Here is a 5198-nt window from a genome sequence, read left to right as displayed (position 1 = left end):
AAAAAAATAAAACAAACAAACAAAGTAGTGCACAGTAAAACACCCAGAATCGATTTGTTATAATTCTAATACCATGAGAACACTATATACAAGCAGGATAAAATATCAGTATGAAATAACCTGTGTTCTATGAATGTTCTCTCAAAAAGGTGACATATTCTAAGTATTATAGAAAGATAAGTATGGATAATAGACAGAAGAGAATATTTGTTCAAATTGTCATCATGATTTTGATTCAGATTTAGGTAAAATTCCAGAACATGACATTTGTAATTGAAAGCATAATTTGCTTACATTATGCTACTTTACTATTGTGATAGGGACATTTTCAATTTGCTATGTATTTCATTGTACCTGCATTACATAGAGGTACAAATAATTGAATCTCTTAAAGGATTTTTCATGTTAGATGATTCTATTATGTGTTTTGAAGAGACGAAATTTCCACAGCATTAAAGAAAGTAGAATATCTATTTTTAAGTATGACTAGAGAATGTGTCATAATTATGTTTAACGGTCAGGCAGGAAGCGCCTAAGAAGTATAATTTCCTCAGTTTTAATCATTACTCACCCAGGAATACACAGACATTACTGAACATGGCTTAATTTGAAAACTGTCTCATCAGCTCTGTAAATATTTTAGCTAGCATGTAATAAAGTGCTCTTTTGTATCAGAATTATAGAAAAAATCTCATCCAATAAAAATTTATGTAATTATCTGATATTATAAAAGATTGAATGTTGATTCATTGTTAGAAGACACTTTCATTGCCTTTAAACTCTTGATAGTCTAGAGGAATATGTAAATAAACAGTCACTGAAAGCAAGATACTCCAAATCTATGAAAGGTAAGTTTCAATGTTTCCATTTTAAAAAGACAGGATGCTCAAGAGAGTTCATGATAAGGTGGGTCTCAAACATGTCTAACAATAGAAAACTGTCACTTTGCACAAGCGTAGGTATGAGTCTCCTCATGTGAGGACTTTTCATGGCAGAAAACCTCACATGCAAGGCCTGGTAATAAAAAGTACAATGACATTCTCAGGAACTGTTATAAGTACCTATGCAATGTAGAAAACTACTGAGGACAAAGGTAAGAATATCATCAAAATCAATCTGTGAACCAAGGAGTTTTATCCGGGTTACTTATATATATAGGTGAAAAGTTACTTCCGTGAGTAAGCAGAAATGAATCAAATATATATATTTCATCAGAAGTCCATTCCAGCACAAATTTCAGTAGCAAACAAAGTAGACAGTACCTCTTCCATATACTTATCTCGTCTGAGGGACTCTTCCAGCAGTTTTTATTGATTATGTAGGCTGTGGGAAAGGAGAGTCAATATGCTCAGTTCCAGGGACTTCCTCATGTTTTTGACTTGTTTACTTCCTGAATCTTAGAGAACTTGCCTATAAGATGGAAAGTCTCACCTCTTCTTAGAACATCCGAGTCTTAAGGTGTTTCCCTCTAAACTAGATATTTTTTTTACAGAATACCACAGCTTTAATGAGCTTTTTAGAAATTTGTTCTGCATAATTTTTTTAATTTTTTTTTTATTGAGAAAAAAAAATTTCCACCTCCTCCCAGCCTCCCACTCCTCCCACTCTCCCCCCCTCCTCTCCCCCTCCCTCTCCAGTCTGAAGAGCAGTCAGGGTTCCCTGTCCTGTGGGAAGTCCAAGGTCCTCCCCCCTTTATCCAGGTCTAGTAAGTTGAGCATCCAAACTGCCTAGGCTCCTACAAAGCCAGTACATGCAGTAGGATCAAAACCCAGTGCCATTGTCCTTGGCTTCTCATTAGCCCTCATTGTTCGCCATGTTCAGAGAGTCCGGTTTTATCCCATGCTTTTTCAGTCACAATCCAGCTGGCCTTGGTGAGCTCCCAATAGATCAGCCCCACTGTCTCAGTGGGTGGGTGCCCCCCTCGCGGTCTTGACTTTCTTGCTCATGATCTCCCTCCTTCTGCTCCCCATTTTGTCCTTAGGAGCTCAGTCCAGTGCTCCAATGTGGGTCTCTGTCTCTATCTTCATCCATCGCCAGATGAAGGTTCTATGATAATATGCAAAATATTCATCAGTATGGCTATAGCATAGGGCCATTTCAGGTTCCTTCTCCTCAGCTGTCCAAGGAACTAACTGGGGACATTTCCCCGGACACCTGGGAGCCCCTCTAGAGTCAAGTTTCTTGCCAACTCTAAGATGGCTCCCTTAATTAGGATATATACTTCCCTGCTCCCATATCCACCCTTCCTTTATCCAAACCATCCCATTCTCCCAAGCTGCCCCCATCCTTCCCTTCTCACTTTTCTCTCCCCATTTCCCCTTACCCCCATCCCACCCCACCCCCAAGTTCCCAATTTTTGCCCGGCAATCTTGTCTACTTCCAATATCCAGGAGGATGAGATGAACATGGGATGTGCTCACTCATAATTGGTTTCTAGCCATAAATAAAGGACATTGAGCCTATAATTTGTGATCCTAGAGAAGCTAAATAAGAAGGTGAACCCAAAATAAAAAAACATATAGTTATCCTCCTGGATATTGGAAGTAAAAAACATATAGAACTTTCATATTCTTACAAACTGAATGCTTACGCAAATGACCAGGAATTGTTGCCTATGTTTAAGGAACATGGAGAAGAAAGACTATCAAAGTCAGTATCCTTTTGACATTTCCATAAAGATCCTAGGGATTTTTTTTAAAGGAATCACCACTGAAGTGTTTCTATAAAGGCACTGACATAATCTAAAATGGGTTTGGAAGCAAATTGAATGATGTAGATGAGTTTCAAGGCAAAATTGCAAACACTGGCAGTTGTTCAGGCTCTTAGGGAATAATTGCTGAGTGAGAAGACTTTCCACTAAATAACGAATAATAATAGTGTGATATGACATAGATTTCTGTTTGTTAAATAAACACCAGGAAATAGAGATAGATACAAAGGATGTTTCAGTATGTGTTTGAAACAAGGAGTTTCATGACTTTTGGGTCAGCCCTGAGTTCCATATGAAGATATTAAACAGAAATGCATACATTCCATGTTTAGTGTGCTTACCACATTCCTGTGTTGTGCTCTGAAGTGAGCAAACAGAGTGGAATCTGGAAGTAAGCTTTCAATTACTACTCTGTGTCTCTTGAAACATGTCATAGTAGAAAAGATAACATATGGCATCTATTTACAGTAAATAAAAAAGATGAAAATCTGAGAGTTGAAAAATTCAAAATTAAAAGTAATGTATATTTTTATTGAGTATTGTCTATTCATTTCTAAAATTGAAATTATTTGCAAATAATAAAAAGTCTTTTAAACGTTTTCAAACTCATAGTTATCTATGACTTCTTAAAACAGCCCTTTTTAGGATATTCATGCTAGTGATGCTTTTAATTTTCATAGCCTACCAACAATTACACGTTTTATATTACACATTGGAATTTTACATGCCATTTCCACAGAAATTGATTTTACTATGGGCAGTTGTATAAACATACATACATAATATATCATGCATTTATAAAATTATTCATTTAGAGTTTGAGTGGTTTCTAATCCATTACAGAATGTAAATAAGTAAGAGGTAATTTGAAAGAGACATTTTTCTAATCAGAAAATAAAATAATGGTCAGTTACTCTCCAAGATATATGTCTATGACTATCTTTTTATTTTCACTTGAAACATCACCTTCACCATGTCAATTAAAGCAGAGTTTCTTTTTACATTTTCTCTTAGACCTAGTGAAGTATCATAATTTAAGGATTTGACATTTACAGGATGTTACATGTTATCTGAAGTTGGAAAAGACAGTGTAATCAACCTGATGTGATTGGGAGCATTCTTCTCTCCTTGAATGGCCTTAAACATAATTATTTCTTTTAAAACATGTTTTGATTAAAATATAATTACATCATTTTTCTTCCTCTCTCCTCCCTCCAACTCTTTACATACCCCTTATCACTTGCTCAAAATCCAGGCTCTTTTTAATTATGTACTACTCTTACTGTTACATGTTGTATAAATATTTGTAAATTAATATACAAAAAGAACCTGCTGAGTCTGTTGAGTGTTGCAGATATATACATATATTTTCAGGAATGACAGCCTCATAATTGATAACCAAATAGGGAACTCATTTCAGGGGAGAGCTAATTCTTCCTCTCTTAGCAGTTGTTAATTGCCTATAGATCCACTAGGGAGTGGAGGCCTGTTAGAATTCTTGAATCCATGATAGTACATTAGCTATCATTGCCATTGTTCACATGTTAAAAATAATTATAGCTGTTCTATTGTTCTACCGAAAAAGTGTGATAGAATATATTTACATTGACTTTTTATCCTCATGAGTCTTCTGAAGTTCTGAGACATTCTGAAAGTTCAGTGACTTGTATTTTATAGGAACCTTTCCCCAGCCTAGTTTCTTTTTGTGAAGAAATTTTATGTTTCCATTTTGACCTTACCAGGGAAGCCTCTGTGTGTCTGTTTTGGCTAGCTTAGATTAATACAAAAGAAATAAGGATAATGGAAATTTTTATGTATTCTTTCTATATAAAAACATACCTGAAAATAACATGTCTTTGTCCTCATAATTTGTGCTCTTTCTGAGGCAGCCTCTTAATCTACCCATTTCATCTCAAACAAGTACCTATTATGTAACAAATGACCACCTGCTTGCCTGTTTTAATAACTTACTGCCTGAGCAATAATATTTCAATTATTTCTCCTCTAAACACCTCTCCAACATTAAAAAAAATGATGGCAAATTATAAAGCACCTACATTTAAATAGTTGTAAGTAATAGTTTTTTCTTTATCTTTTCCTACCATCAAAAGATCTACTTTTCAGCATGGATTTACCTTAGGACTCGCAGGTGACAACTTTCTTTTTTTTCTTTTATTGTTCACAGATGCCTTTTATGATTTCTTTGCATCTCTATTAAAACACAACAGAGAAAAATCAATAAACTTGGTCCAAACAAAAAAGTAGCCTCTAATCAATAAATATTGGAGGGACTTTGTTCTCTATACTAGTAGAAGTTCTATTTAATGCATATATTCAAAGTTGACAAAGATTGTATCTACTTTAGTAAACAAGCTATTAAATATTCTCTACGAATTCATTAACGAATGAAACAAAAGATATTTGCTGTGGAAGACGAAGTTCTAAAACAAAAATAGTAACATTTCATTTAAAATACTTAACATAGTAG

General features: G+C 34.8%; 1 protein-coding gene across 1 annotated transcript in view; it reads left to right on the top strand.

Annotated features, from left to right (window-relative positions):
- The window catches only part of Ncam2 (neural cell adhesion molecule 2), a 364630-nt gene that overhangs the window by 220531 nt on the left and 138901 nt on the right, over positions 1–5198 (top strand). The window lies entirely within an intron of this gene.

This window comes from Microtus ochrogaster, linkage group LG3 (genome assembly GCF_000317375.1).
Source record: "Microtus ochrogaster isolate Prairie Vole_2 linkage group LG3, MicOch1.0, whole genome shotgun sequence".
In the NCBI taxonomy this organism is placed as follows: domain Eukaryota; kingdom Metazoa; phylum Chordata; class Mammalia; order Rodentia; family Cricetidae; genus Microtus; species Microtus ochrogaster.
The sequence above is the reverse complement of the archived record's forward strand: the minus strand, read 5'-3'. Positions and strand labels throughout refer to the sequence as shown.